Source organism: Danio rerio, chromosome 17 (assembly GCF_049306965.1).
Source record: "Danio rerio strain Tuebingen ecotype United States chromosome 17, GRCz12tu, whole genome shotgun sequence".
Taxonomy (NCBI): Eukaryota; Metazoa; Chordata; class Actinopteri; order Cypriniformes; family Danionidae; genus Danio; species Danio rerio.
The window spans coordinates 29,674,423-29,690,982 of NC_133192.1; the positions used below are offsets into that span (position 1 = coordinate 29,674,423).

Here is a 16,560-nt window from a genome sequence, read left to right on the forward strand (position 1 = left end):
TGATTTAAACTGGTGATGAATTACAAAAAATAGATTGAGACAGATTAGTTTATTTTTTATTTTTTATAGTGTTTCACTTATGGTTTAAGAATGCCCAGCTTTATACAATGCTCAGCATATATAAGTACACCCCTCAGAAATCTATCTTTTAAATTCATTTTTTAACAGGAAGCTATACAATATTATATTTGTGCATATACATTAGAATAGTCAGTACTGAAGCCCTATCTGGAGCTTATCTAACAAAATAACCCTACGATAGTGGTCCAAAAACTAGTACACCCAAATTTATGTTATAGAAAAATATTAAACACAAATTTAAAAAAGAGGAAAAATCAAGAGAAGCAAAAAAAAAAAAAGAAAAATTTTGTTTAAATTTTGTAGGTTGTAATTTTTTCTGCAATATTTTGCTTAAATTTAATTGTATTGTCTTTCAATTTCTAAATAGGTTTGGCGACTAAAATAAACATATCTGTTTAAAAAAATCAGTTTTGTTTAAATGCATCAAAATACATTGCCTATATTCACTGAGAAATGGATAAAATACTCATTTTCAAAATGGGCTGTACTCAATAATGCTCATAGATATTTACATTAGATGTCGCCTACGCTATTGTTGCATCAATAGAGTTGCCATTTTAGTACAGGGTAGAGCTCCTTTGAAATGAATGTGGGACCAAGGTGCAGGGGAGGACTGGCCATCCAGAGTCATAGATATATACATATATATATACATATATCTATGATAGAGAGTTTCCCCAGTATGCAAATATTTTTTTAAATTACATTTTACTTTGATGGATAAGTGAGGGCACGGGCATTGCAGACAAAGAGTGTGTGTTTGTGTGCATGGAAATGTATTATCCTCTCTCCCTGTTAAATTTGATCTAATCTGTATCCTAAAACACACCCCCTCTCCAGCTTTCACTTCTCATTCTAACAGAGGGAGCGATCCGCTTGTGAATGAATCTCCATTATGAATGACTCGTTTTTATTCAACCAAACTAGCATAAGCCTAGTATAGTGTGAGTTGGTGCTACTTTCCTTATGGTCAGTGCAGTAAGAGACTGTATTATCATCAATACTTGTTTAGCACAAAAGTTCGTAACTTATAAAAACGTAAAAAACGGAATCTTACCTATAAAATGTAATGCCTTTATGCTTTGTTTTCTTTGTTTGCTCGTGACTACACCCGTACACAGTGCTAAAGTCCAGCATCTTCACATTAGCTTTAGCCTTGACTAGTGCGGTTAAATGACATTTGTCTTGAGAGCACTGTACAATAATGGCGGCGCTAGTATTATGTGAAATCTAGTGTATATATCTATGAATTATAGTGAGCACTGTATATCTTGAGGATATTATACATATAGTCTCTTACAGTTTATTTAACTTCTTTAAATTATTGATTAGGGCGACGCAGTGGCGCAGTAGGTAGTGCTGTCGCCTTACAGCAAGAAGGTCGCAGGTTTGAGCCTTGGCTGGGTCAGTTGGCATTTCTGTGTGGAGTTTGCATGTTCTCCCTGCTTTCGTGTGGGTTTCCTCCGAGTGCTCCGGTTGTGTGTGTGTATGTTTCCCAGAGATGGGTTGCAGCTGGAAGGGCATCCGCTGCATAAAACATGTGCTGTATAAGTTGGCGGTTCATTCCACTGTGGCGACCCCAGATTAATAAAGGGACTAAGCTGAAAAGAAAATTAATGAATAAATGAATTAAATTATTGATTAATCTACACAAAGCTAGCAAACAAACCACACATGCAAATAACAATGCCAACTATTTGTTCGGGGAACACGCTTTCAACCATCTCAATCCAAGAATTTTAAGACTGGAAAAGAAATAGCCTAAAATATTACATGCTGGCACCTAATAGTCTTATTCTCCAGTTTAGCCCATGCATTTATTCTTAATGCATGAACAAAATTCACATCAGGCTTGATTTAACGGTACTTTTATGAATGTTCAAAGCAACCCCTAAAATACACAATCGATATAAATACTACAGAAATAACACTTACCATAAAACCCAAATAGAAACGCTAAATATAAACCATAACGACTGTGAAATGAACACGTTTATTTTAAATTCCCATCTACCTGCTATGGCTAGTTATCTACTAAAGTGAAGTCCTGATTTGCTTTGATTCTCCAGAGATGTTGCCACGGTTACACAAATGCCACATTCCAGCACTTGTGAGCCAATACAGAGAGACACATACTCCTGTGATGGTGTGGGAGAAAAAAATACTGTGCTCTCCTCCCCTTCCCAAACCTCTGCTTTTAATCTTAATGTAATTTGTGTCTTACGTTGATTTCATATAAATGAAGAAAGAAACCCATCCGTAGAGAATATCTATATTGAAGAGATCAGGTTTTACCTACATTCTTTGGACCAAATTTCACCACATGGACTGTAAAACCTGAAAGCGCTAGGTAATAGAGAGCAAGAGAAAACTGGCTTGTTTGTACATGGATTCCAATGTGTAATGTAAAAAATTAGACCTTTCTTGCTTTTTAGGTTATCTATAAATGCCAGATTTTTTATAAAAAGAACTTGTTACGTATTTGCAGGGAATAATCAAAAGGATATGATGTTTATGCAAGCTCCTGAAATCATTTCTTCAGCTTTGTGATACATGAAATGAATGTTAATAAGGTTTAAGATAATGTTCTTTACCACAATATCAGTGGGTCATGCTAACTAAAGGATTAATTCCATATAGTCGCACATAGACAGTGTATTTAGTCTCAAAACACTACTGTATTGTTGTGTAAAAAGGATCATATCTGTCTGTCAACATGATGACATAAGATCAGATGCTCTCTTAGGGTGTACTCTCACTAGGTACAGTTGCCTTGAACTGTGCTGAAGCTCGATTGTCCCTCCTCCCCTCTTCCCCGACAGCCTGCACTCACACTGCATCTTTACCTTCTGAGCCAGAGCACGCTTACGTCATTGATGATGCGACTGTTCAGTTTAACAGAAGAGAAGCGCTCTCGCTCAGCACAGTGAACATTGCTTTAGTTATATCGTTTTGTACTATTTTTTAAGTTGTTTGGGATGCAGTCAAAAAATTCACCCAACAGATCCATCACTTTTGACGCTCATAAGTGATCATAAAAGTTATCTACACTGCATGGTTCAAGTGACTCAATTCCGATTTTTTTCTCTCATGTGGCACAGATCGTATATGGCCCTTGTACGTGTAAAAAAGAAAAATCACATGGATTATAATTTACTCAAATCAGATTCAAGCCTTTTTCATTTGTGGAAATTTATCCGATATGAATTGGATGCGTGCCCTCATGTCTGCAGTGTAAGCATTAGATTTTTACCTGTCAATGAGTCGCACATCATTAAAAACCATAGTGATTGACCTCAGACTGGCGCTTTCATTTCAGAACAGACTTCAGCAAAGTCGCAAACCTTAAATCTCATACACGGGTATTTAAGCATGTTAATAAGAGAGAGAGCGAAGGAGAGAGCAAGATCCGCCACGCAGACGATAAACTAATATGAAACTATTGCATACATCATGTGTATAAATCATGCCATGGAGATTACATTAAGATGCCTGCTGATTTAAAAAGGCCTAGATTAAAAGACGATGGTCAAAAGAGAACTTTTCTGTCTTAAACTACAGTAAAACAACTTGTCAAAAAGATATATTTTTAAATGAAACCCTGCAAATAGATTAAATACAGTAACAGAGAATAGGGCGCTTTTTTATAATCAGCTGTTAGTCAGCACCCGCTCTTTTTTTTCCTGGTCATTGTGCCTTTGCCGTGTGCAGTGTAAATGCAGAGAATCGGATACGAGTCATTTTTAAAAGATGATGTAAGCAGGTCATCAAAAAAATCAGATACAGTTACAAAATAGGAATTGACCATCAAGATCTGCAGTGCAAATGCAGCGTAAAAATCCTTGTGCTGCAAGTATTAGGAGGTTTTCTGAAGGTGCAGCTGATGTGCAGTGAGAGGTTTGTGACACTTCGCGATCATCAAAAATTAAGATTGATTGATAAATCTACATGGAACAGTCCCTCAAAAGTGATGTCGCGTCTTCAATTTTGTGCTCAGGCACACTTTGCACTCACATTAAAAGCTTACCGCACCAACACTTCTTCTAACTGGGCCACGGCCGGCCAACTGAACCTTGCCTGGGCCCAATTCTGAGCACTCAGACTTGTCAAACGAACCGGGAAACACGCCCAAGCACAATTTGGATAGCCTAGTGTAAGTAAGCCCTTAAGTGCTGTTGGTTTTCTCTCCACTGCCATTTTTTCACTGAGAGAAAAGTGAGATACATGTATTTGTTCCGAACTGTCATGTTACAGGCGTTGCGGTTATGTTTATATACGCTGATGCTGAATACACTCCGTCCAGATGTGCCAGTCAATGTCGTGAGGAAGAAAAACAATCAATTTACACAGGATTCGTCACTGTGTCTAAAAATGTAATTTGCAGAGCTCAGAATGTTTTTTTAAACACATCTTTCACCATGTTCACGTCAAACAAAACAGTTGTCATGTCAACTCACTACTGTAAACAGAAGCTCGCGACACTTGCCTCACTTCTGATTGGACCACTGCTTTGGAACTGACAATGATGATAAGCAACACTCCATGTAAAATTTGCAACTGTTTCAGCTTGACATGACTGCCCTCATGGCATTTTCATTACAACATATTTATTTTAAAGCTTACTGAATCTTACATGTAATAGACAACTATGTTTCTGTTTTTTTCAAGACAGGGTTGAGCTTAACCTAACTCTAATCTCTTCTAATTATTCATTTCTTCTAATTAAGTTTTATTTTCCAATATTCTATTTATTTGGTACCTTCATATGACAAGAAGCTTTTCAGTTCTTATTCTCAGTAGCTTATTTTGTGTGAGGTGTTTTGATTATCTACAATGACAAAGAACTTCACTGTAAGTATATCTGCCACTGAAGTGATGCTTGCTGCAGTTCACCTAACATCAACCAGTCATGTTAATAAAATATATTTTTTTAATCTACAAGCAGAACTTTAAAGGTGTCTTGACATGAGCAATTAAATTTGCCTTGATCTTTTGAGTAATTCGATTCATTTGGATAGACAGTGGCATGTGATATCACAAGGGAAACATATATATTTTTTTTGTATACATTGTCTAGAGAGCTGTCTTCAAAATTCAACTTTTCCATTCCAAGTCTTAAGGAACAGTGGATTATTTTATTTTAATGGCATACAGAAATATGAAGTTGCATATTGTATGCCACGATAATATATGCCTGTGTATTTACTGCTGGATCAGTCTTGCAGTACGTCATGTTTCAGAATGCCCATATGCATTTGTTTGACCCATTTTTGCACATCAGGCCAACCTTATACTGGTCACTTGGGATAGGATTTGCTTGGAGAGGTCACAGCTATCTGCTGACGATTCACACTGAGCATCCAAAGAGCCAGCACATATGCTTCCCTTTCACACCAGCTATCTGTCCATCTCACACACTGCAGGCGTGCTGTGTGTGTGGTGTGCTCGCATGAGAGACAGAAAAGGGAGGGTGACAAAGCGGTAGAAAAGAGGTGAGAAAACGTGAGAGAGGAGAAAAGAGCAATTACGCATATGTGATTGAACACCATTGCATTCGTATGACCAGTAGCGCTCTTTCTGTTTTCATCACAGTGCCTGTGAGAGTTTATGCTTTCTGATAGACTGCAAAACTCAACGACACATTCACGCCGATGATGGCCATGACCTTTAACAACGGTCAACCATGTCAGGCAGTGTGCTAGGCAGACATAGAAAAACTCCCACTAATGAATTGAACATCACACCACACCAAGGGTAATTAATGTTGTTAATGAAAACCACTGTAGGATTCCTTCATTAAAAACATAGAGTGGAGTGTTAGACAAGAAAACAGAGGACAAGAAACAGGGTTTGATTTTATGCTCTGAGATTTAACTTTTAACCCTGTTAAAATACATCTTAAACAAGTAAAATTGTCTGTTTTTCAGCTAGGAATCCACAAAGTGTCTATGTTTTATTTAGAGATGTTATTTCATATATCATGTTGTTTATCTCATACCTTTAAAAGCTTAATTTGTAAGGAATTTAAAATACTAATTGGGCATGCTCTCATATCCGAGACAAATCAATTTTAGCTCCTACCTGTATATACCTGGATTAAGATGGTCATTAACTGGTAGTAAGCTGACAGACATTCTTGGACCAGCAACAAATCAGCATAGACTAATTAATGAATAGGCTATCTTACCCCAGCTATAAACCACCTAACAGCTGTTTAGTCAACATCGTTAATGACATAGAGGAAAAAATAACTCAGGTAATTATGTTAATAGTGTTCAGCTTTTACTCAAAACAAAAGCTAATCATATTACAGTTTTTGTTAACGAATAATTCAATAAAGGTTTTAACTGACCTACTGACACGCATAAACCTCGGCTGAGCATCTACAAAGTAGTCTTCAAAATAATTGAATGAATCGCCAATAAGTCAATAAATTAATCTCCAAAGTCTGTATTCCGAGCACACATCGCACCGACTGATAGTCAGGTGTTTCAGAAACTTACCAAACTTAAGTTGCAGAATTCCATCATTTCATCACGAGCGAGTCTTCAAATCGAAGTCATCAAGTCGAGTATCCAAAATAAGTGTTACCTTTAAATGGTAAAGGTCAGACAAACTGCGATGCGCCTTATCCAGCACGATGTGTGTGGTTAAAAATCGCGCATAGTTACAGGAGACTCCTAAGCCATGTGGAAAGACACTTTACAGCGTATATCGTTATAAAAAGCGGAGAAAGAATGTGCTCAACACCTGAGAAGAAAATAAATATTTCTCTTTTAGTGCAAAGCGACGAGTAGCCTACGCAATAGTACACTGTCCCGTTTCGTCCGGCGGTCTTCTCTGCTCTCTCTTTCATCATCATGCTCTCTCTCTCTCTCTCTCTCTCTCTCTCTCTCTCGCTCTCTCTCTCTCTCTCTCTCACACACACACACACACACACACAAACACACACACTATCCGAAGTCCTGCTGCAGCGCTGCTTAAATGTCTGTCAATAAACGAAATGTCAACAAGTTTTTTTTTCTTTAAAAGCGCTTCTTTCTAACAATGTAATCACCTGATCTAGTTGTAAACGTTGCGCTCTTTAAATCTGGTGCAACGAGTGACCACTGAAAAGAACAGCAAGAAGGTTGATGGTTCGAGTCCCGGCTGGACCAGTTGGCGTTTCCATCACGTGTGGAGTTTGCATGTTAACCCCGTGTTCGCGTGGTTTCCTCCGGGTGCTCTGCTTCCCCCCACAGTCCATAGACATGCGGTATATGTGAATTAAATAAAAAACTAAATTAGTGTGTGTATGTGAGAGTGTATGAGTGTTTCCCAGGACTGGGTTGCAGCTGGAAGTGCATCTACTGTATAAAACATATGCCAGAATGGTTGGTGGTTCATTCCGCTGTGGTGACCACTAATGAATAAAGGGACTAAGCTAAAGGAAAAATGAATGTATGAATATACTTATGCTATTACTGTATGTTTTGATGTATGATTACATTAATATAATATTTATATAACAGGCCTGTAGCCAGGGAGGGTTTGGGTGGTTCGAAAGACCCACCTCCCACTGACAAAGGTACAGAATTTGTCCCATTCATGAGCCAATACATGAACCATCATAAATTGTGAAAATAACTCATCGAAGAGGTCAAGCAGACTCATCTGTTGGCTGTTGCATCAGCGTAACTTCAGCTAATCAGTTTTGGCCAATGCAAACATTTATTTTTCATGGGCTTAACATCCAGCTGTGCAAGAAAACATACGACATACATGTTTTAATTTAATATTATATAAATGGCCAAATTCTGACTGAGGCGCTGGCCAGTTTCTTTGTTTAACACAGTGGTCACCAAACATGTTCCTTGAGGGCCGATGTCCAGCTGATTTTAGCTCCAACCCTAATCAAACACACATGAACAAGCTAATCAAGGTCTTACTAGGTATACTTGAAACATACAGGCAGGTGTGTTGAGGCAAGTTGGAACTAAACCCTGCAGGGACACCGGCCCTCCCTCCCTCCATTTCAATTTAAAAATATAATTAATCTAATGAAATAAGACGTAATACATTTGTATTTTGAAAAATTACGTTTTTATCACATTTCTTTATTTAAAACATTTAGGCAATGTTTATGGTGCATCAAAAAGTGTGGTTATGATGACCAATCATACATTCTGTCACACTGACGTTTAAAGGGTTAATTCACCCAAAGATAAAATTATTGATTACTCACCCTCATGTAATTCCAATATCCAGAGACCTTCATTCATCTGAACCATGAAGTGACATAAAATGTTTTGACAATGTTTTTGGTTTCTTTTCTGGACTTTGAATCTCTGTATCGTTGCTGTATGGAGAGTGAGGAAGCATTTTGATTTTATCTAAAATATCTTAATTTGTGTTCCTGTAACCACGACTGGGGTGGAGTGACAGGAGACCACAAGAGGTAAGATCCACTATGCAGTTTATTCAAACGTCAGGCAAGCAATGGTCATCAGGTGCAAACAGGTATATACAGGCAGTCCAGAATCATAAACGTAAAACAGGCTAAAGGTCGAAAGGCAGGCGGCTAAACAGGAAAACAAGGGTACAAGGCTAAGATCGAAACACGGAGAAACAAGACAGGGAAACGCGTTGTAATGTACACAGGGAAACAAGACTCGGCCAACTGGTGGCGTGAGAGAGTGGCTTATGAATGGGATGTAATCAGTCTGTGAACAAGGCTCAGCTGGTGCTTGCAATCAGGATACATGAGTGAGCAGGCGTGCGTGTTTGGGAGCAGTGCATGTATGAATGTGTAGTCCTGGGGAATGCGGAAATGAAGTCCTGAGTTCGTGTGAGAACCAGCGATCCTCTGGGGAGCGATCGCTGGTTGTGACATAGCCCCCCCCTCTAGGAGTGGATTCCAGACACTCCACTTACTGTTCAGGCGGGAGGCGGAGCGGAGGCATAACAGGGGGAGGGATGGAGGGCCAGGACCATGCAGCTGGGGCGTACCTGAGGCGTGGAGCTGCGGAGGGCCTGGAGAATGGAGCTGCGGAAGACCCGGAGAGTGGAGCTGCAGTGGTCCTGGATCGCGTGGCCGCGAAGGACCTGGAGTCCTGCGAGGAGCCGGCAGGGCTGGGAGTCTGGATGACGCCGGCTGGGTGAGCTGTCTGGATGGCGCCGACAGGGCGAGGAGCTGTAGCTGTTCGGGAAGCTCAGGCAGCGACCACCCGGGAAGCTCAGGCGGCGGCGGCGACCACTCGGGAAGCTCAGGCGGCGGCGGTGACCACTCGGGAAGCTCAGGCGATGGCGGCGACCACTCGGGAAGCTCAGGCAGCGGCGGCGACCACTCGGGAAGCTCAGACGGCGGCGGCGACCACTCTGGAAGCTCAGGCGGCGGCGGCTCTGGCTGAGGCGCTGGCGTCGGCTCTGGCTGAGGCGTGGCGGTGGCGTCGGCTCTGGCTGAAGCGTTGGCTGCGGCGTCGGCTCTGGCAGCTCTGGCGGTGGCAGCTCTGGCGTTGGCAGCTCTGGTGGTGGCAGCTCTGGCGGTGGCAGCTCTGGCGGTGGCAGCTCTAGAGGATCTGGCAGCACTGGACGATCTGGCAGCTCTGGACGGTCTGGCAGCACAGGACGGTCTGGCAGCACAGGACGGTCTGGCAGCACAGGACGGTCTGGCAGCACAGGACGGTCTGGCAGCACAGGACGGTCTGGCAGCACTGGACGGTCTGACAGCACTGGAGGGTCTGGCAGCACTGGAGGTTCTGGCAGCACTGGAGGGTCTGGCAGCACTGGACGGTCTGACAGCACTGGAGGGTCTGGCAGCACTGGAGGTTCTGGCAGCACTGGAGGGTCTGGTAGCTCTGGAGGATCTGGCAGCACTGGAGGGAATGGCAGCTCTGGAGATGGCCTTTCAGGAGCAGGAACAGACTTTGAACTGGAAGCCATCTTGTGAGCTGGCTGACTGGGAGCGGCCATCTTGTGAGCTAGCTGTGGACAATGGGTCGCAAGCCCCGTAGCCAGCGGGTCTTGCTCTCTACAGCCCCCCCCGCAAAAGATTATTTGGATTTTCGTCCACCTCTCCTATGGTGAAGGAAGATCCACTCATCTGCAGGGCTAGATCAATTTAGTTCACCAAAGACCACTGGGGTCCGTACAGGGGTATGTTGGAGTATAGGGGCTCAGACAGTCCGCCATGAAAGAAAATCATGAGGCATACCTCACTCAGGGTGGTACGGTGGGCCAGATTAATAAAGTCCTCCACGTACTCCTCTATTGACCGGACTTCATGACGGAGACGCATGATTTGAACACCCGCTGGATCCATGTTCTGGCCGAGTCTTCTGTTACCACAACTGGGGTGGAGTGACAGGAGACCACAAGAGGTAAGATCCACTATGCAGTTTATTCAAACGTCAGGCAAGCAATGGTCATCAGGTGCAAACAGGTATATACAGGCAGTCCAGAATCATAAACGTAAAACAGGCTAAAGGTCGAAAGGCAGGCGGCTAAACAGGAAAACAAGGGTACAAGGCTAAGATCGAAACACGGAGAAACAAGACAGGGAAACGCGTTGTAATGTACACAGGGAAACAAGACTCGGCCAACTGGTGGCGTGAGAGAGTGGCTTATGAATGGGATGTAATCAGTCTCTGAACAAGGCTCAGCTGGTGCTTGCAATCAGGATACATGAGTGAGCAGGCGTGCGTGTTTGGGAGCAGTGCATGTATGAATGTGTAGTCCTGGGGAATGCGAAAATGAAGTCCTGAGTTCGTGTGAGAACCAGCGATCCTCTGGGGAGCGATCGCTGGTTGTGACAGTTCCGGAGATGAAAGAAGGACTGTTTTGGAAAGACATGAGAGTGAGTGAGTAATTAATAGCAGACCTTTTTTCTTTTAGGGTAAACTAAACCTAAATTTACGAATTTCTTAGTGTGAAGAACATTTTCATAATCTAAAGAATGTTTATCCACTTAAAAAAACTATTTATGAAATCAAAATATTCCTTTAATGTTCATTTGAAACATTGTTATGCTTTTAATATTCATTTCCTCATCTATGTTGAGCTGCTTAGACACAATTGACATTTTAATAGTGCTAAAGAAATTAAGACAAATTCAACTTAACCAATTTTGTTGAACCCTCAAAGCCATTTTTTAAGACTGTTGTTGTTATGTAATGTTTTATAACTTAAGCTGAATTCAGTTATTAAATATGCGGTTTTTATCATTTGAACATGATCTTAAGTCATAAACATTCAATCTTTAAGCAGGTCATTTAATTAAGATAATTCATGCTACATGAATCAGCAACATGAATCAGAATTTGATCATCCCAAGCAAACCCGACTCACCTCTGACAGGCTGTTTTCCTAAAGAATGATGAGCCACCTTAGAGTGGAAACCCACAAATTGGTTTGGGAAGGTGTCATACTGCCAGGAATCATTATCAGTCCAACGATAACATTGAAAACCCTGCATGATCTTATTTTCACTGAGAGGAAAAGAAAGCTCTATGTGGTTGAGCGTGTGACACCGGTCTATAAATCAAACAGAAATGTGTGACAAAAACCCAGAACCGCTGTGTATAATGCCCAGCCTTGAGCGATTTAACACAACTCATTCTGAGGATAAATTGCCATTTAGGTTAGCAAACATGTGCGGCATACGGCATAAGAAAATCTGCCGAGCATCAACAGAGTTCATTTGCAATATCTGAAGAGGAAAAGAGTAATGCAGCCTATGCGCCTGTCACACATCATTGTAATTATAGACAGATCTCATCGTGACTATAATGACATAGGGTGCTTTGTGTGTATGTGAGTGTGACAATGAATAGGTGCCTGTATTAGCTGTGTTTTGATTGAATTGGACAGAATATTTGGATCCACTCCACTCAATCTTTGCTGGCTGTCTGTGCTAGATAGATATGTCTATGTCATTCAATCACCACACAACGGATTCTTTGCCAATTTAATGCTGGGCCATGATTCATCTTTGGAGTGCAGATTAGACTAAAGACAACTGAGTTAATCCCTACTAATGCATTTTGGAACAATGATTAATAAAGTACAGAATGTGAATACGAACTAAAACAAAAAACATTTAATTTACCTTCATAAAAAAACACTTGTACAGACACAAGTCCTGAGTGAACTGATAGTGGGTTGTTCAGTTAGGTAACGCAGTCCCACTCACACTCACAAAGATGATGCAGGTCTTTTGTGCTGCTTTCTGCTCTCAAAACAATACTTTACATAAGTTAGAAAAGGCTACTGCAAGCCATGTTTTAAAATGGAGATGTGTATATAGTGGCAGGGTAGTTCAGTGCTTCAAACAAACAAGAAAAGAGTCAGAAAGCAAGCAAATGCATAAATGCACATTTTAACCAACTGAAATATCAACTTTAGCGGCTCACTTCCATGATTTTTATGGTTGCATTTACAACAGAAGCATAACACTGCAGAGTTTGTATAAAATGTACCCACGGGTACATCTTCACATTATTCAAACAAACCGAACTCTGATCTATTAGAAGCGCTACTGTGAAAGACTCATAAATAACTATAATAATAATGATATACACTTTATTAGGTACACCTTACTTGAACCGGGTTGGACCTAATTTTGCCATCAGGACTGTCTTAATCCTTCGTTGCATAGATTCATGAAGGTACTGGAAATATTCCTCAAAAAATTTCGGCCATATTGACATAATAGCATCACACAGTTGCTGCAGATTTGTCAGCTGCACATCCATGATGCGAATCTCCTGTTCCGCGACATCCCAAAGGTGCTCTATTGGATTAAGGTCTGGTTAGTGTGAAGAACATTTGAGTACAGTAAACTCATCAACACATTCAAGATGCTAGTCTGAGATGATTCGTGCTTTATGACATGCAGGGGTGCACTTAGTGATTTCAGGTTCCTAAGCAATTCCAGGGATGGGGCCCAAGCACTCAAACTATTTATTTTAATTTTTTTGTAAATAAACGTCATGTTAAAAATATATTATAAGAAGAACCTTTATCTTCTTAATGTAAAAATAGATACAATAAATTCACAAATAAAAAACAAGTTCACAAACTAAGCCATTTTTGTGATTAGATTTTAAATTTTGCATGTGCAGTACGAAAGGAATGTTACACTATTCATAGGGGCCACCCGGTTTTGAAAAGCAGTAAAAAAGATTAAAATTGTATGGTTATTGACAGATTTTACAATATTCATTCATTCATTTTCTTTTCGGCTTAGTCTCTTTATTAATCCGGGGTTGCCACAGCGGAATGAACCGCCAACTTATCCAGCATATGTTTTACGCAGCAGATGCCCTTCCAACTGCAACCCATCTCTGGGAAACATCCATACACACTCATTCACATTCATACACTACGGACAATTTAGCCTACCAAATTCAGCTGTACCGCATGTCTTTGGTCTGTAGGGTAAACCGGAGCACCTGGAGGAAATCCACGCGAGAGTTGGGAGAACATGCAAACTCCACACAGAAACGGCAACTGACCCAGCCGAGGCTCGAACCAGCGGCATTCTTGCTGTAAGGCAACAGTACAACCTACTGCGCCATTGCGTCACCGATTTTACAACATATGATAGAAAATTTAGAAAAGGACTATATGATCAATATAGGCTTCTTGGCATTGGTTGGGGCCCCCTAAATTCCCAGGGCCCTAAGTGGCTGCTTACCTCCCTTACTGGTTAAGTCTGCCCCTGATGACATGGCACGTTATCCTGGAAGTAGCCATCGGATGATGAGTACACTGTGGTCATACAGGGATGGACATGGTCGGCAACAAAACTCAGGTAGGCTGTGCTGTTGACACAATGCTCAATAGGTACTGACTGGTACACCCAAAGTGTGCCAAGAAAATTCCCCCACATCATTACACCACCATCACCAGCCTGAACCATTGATACAAGGCTGTTACTGTTACTTTCTAACAGCTTGAACCAGTCTGTCTATTCTCCTCTGACCTCTGACATCATCAAGTCATGTAATTACCAACTTTTATTTTGGAGGTAATGACATTGTAATTACGTTGTTATAACATTATATTTTATAAAAATTTAATTTAATTTTTTAATTAATTAACATTTAATTATTTACATTGTAGTTACATCCTACATTTTTATGCGAATGAGCCACATCAAAAGGTTACAAATTGCTTTAAGATTCCATTAGAATATCACAATCCACACCATAACAATAAAGTACATACAAAACCTTTATAAGACCTTTACATATAAGAACTACATGTAAGACCTTTACCAGGTCTTGCCAAAATTAAACGGTATTGATTTAGTTTATTAAGCTAAATTGTTTTAAATGATTGTGAACAAAAATAAATGAATAAATAAAATGTCTCATGATAATGCAGCCTAAAATGATCTATTTAAGCATGAAGACGAGAGTACTAATTAATTGTTTTGGGAATATTTGTGTAAATGTGAAAATTAGTAAAATGCTTTTGGAGCTCTGAGCCCAAGATGTTTGTGTTTGTTTTGTTTTTAAAAGATTTCCTCATTGTCTGTCTTATGACATGAAAGCAAGATCAGAACAGCTTGCTTGAATCACAGCTTCAGCAAATCTCAGACACTTTAATGAATCAAATTCTCAGCTGTCATATTAAGTGACAAGCACGGATAGCAAGAAAATTTTGTGTTACAGTTTTATGCAGAAGCATACAATTATGCACTGATAGTAAAAAATGTGACATACTGTATAACATTAAGTCAAAAAAATTATATCACATTTTCATACAATGGACTATATTCAGCAAGTATTTCAACCACCAAAAAACATCATTTGAGTGGTTAATGTGACTATTTTCAATTCATTCGGTTCCTTTCAGGGCGGTGCAGTGTCGCAATGGGTAGTGCTATCATCTCACAGTATGAAGGTCACTGGTTCAAGTTGGCATTTCAGTTGGCATTTTTGTGTGGAGATTGCATGTTCTCCTTATGTTCGTGTGGGTTTCCTCTGAGTGCTCTAGTTTCCACCACAAGTCCATAGACATGCGCTATAGGTCAATTGAATAATCTAAATTGTCTGTATTGTGTGTATATGAATGAGAGTGTTTCCTAGTGAGGGGGTGCGGCTGAAAAGGCAATCTCTGCGTAAAACATATGCTGAATAAGTTGGCAGTTCCTTTTCGCTGTGGCAACCCCTGATTAATAAAGGGACTAAGCCAAAAAGAAAATAAATATCAATAATCATTATCAATAAATGAATGAATGAAAGGTCCTTTTACAGCATTGATAATGTAATTTAATTAATATAATCAGTTAAATAGACTTCAACATTAATTTAGATGTTCATGCATGAAATAAGATAAAAGGCAGTTTAAATCCAAGTGCCGTCAGAAAATCCTGTGATATTACTGAAGTATAATAAAGTTCCATATTTAAAAAATTATGGAATTTAATAAAGTGTTTTTTTTGTCTGGTGTGAGACTTTAGATCATATCTTAATCAGGCAGTTAAGACCATTGCTTGACAAACCATTTTAAACATGGTGAGTATATAATGACATGCAAGTTTGGAAGGGCCTGAGTTGGCTTATTCAAAATTTAAAGTCCCCTTGCATTTACCCCATTAAAATGTAAAAAAAAAAAAAAATTTAAGTCACAGGCCAGACTGTAGTTAACAAACTCAGCAATGTTTGCGGAGGCTGTGGAGTAAAGGCAGTTATTAAAGGAGTTTCACTTCATAGGACCTCAATGTATTGTCAGAAGCCACATGTATTACTTTTGTTTTTCTTATATGTGTTTTTTTCTGACAGTGCAGATAGCTGTTCACTTGCAGTTTATGAATGACCAGGAACCATGATTTCAGCTAAAAATCTTTTTTATTGTTCTACTGATGAAACAAAACTCATTTAGATCTTGATCATAAGGGTGAGTGGGGGAATGCGAGGCACAAAGTAACGCAGGTTTAATGTAACACAGAGTTTTAAGGTATTTGCTCGTGGTTAACGATGGCATGCTCCTGAGGTTTTCACCATAGTGTTAGCAGACGTCTTTCTGCCAATTATTGAAAGATTTCTGAGAAATTTGGATGAGAAACAAGTGAAACCATTTTTGCAGTGTAAAAGTATTTTTTATTACAGTCGATATTTTAAAAAAAATCTATAAAAGTATGTACGTAAAATCTTATATTGTTGTGATTACCGTCTTCTAGGCTAAAAGATGGAACCATTTTGAAAGATGTAAAAAACACACAGTCATGGTAGCCAGTTTTGAGAAAAACCAGACACAGCGGGGTTAGTAACAGGCTGTTACAATTAAGCCACACACTGTTGGACACCACTTAAACTAACTAAATAAATGTTGAATTTTGTAAGAGAAGAGTGTAATGTTGAGAACTTTTTTAATGAAAATGTTTTTTAATAGAAAATATTGTTTTTACAGAATTATTATTATTTTTTGCTAATAATGCAAATAAATGCATTGTATAATAATGGATATTAATGCAAATAGATTCAGAAATGA

At 39.7% G+C, this 16,560-nt stretch overlaps 1 protein-coding gene and 1 long non-coding RNA gene across 2 annotated transcripts in view; one reads left to right on the forward strand and one right to left on the reverse strand.

Annotated features, from left to right (window-relative positions):
- The window catches only part of htr1d (5-hydroxytryptamine (serotonin) receptor 1D, G protein-coupled), a 31,253-nt gene extending 24,321 nt beyond the window's left edge, over positions 1-6,932 (reverse strand). Inside the window, exon 1 of the mRNA XM_005158780.6 lies at positions 6,585-6,932. The gene's annotated coding sequence lies outside the window, so the exon portion shown is untranslated. The remainder of the gene's footprint in view (positions 1-6,584) is intronic.
- The window catches only part of LOC141378581 (uncharacterized), a 101,233-nt gene that overhangs the window by 80,498 nt on the left and 4,175 nt on the right, over positions 1-16,560 (forward strand). The window lies entirely within an intron of this gene.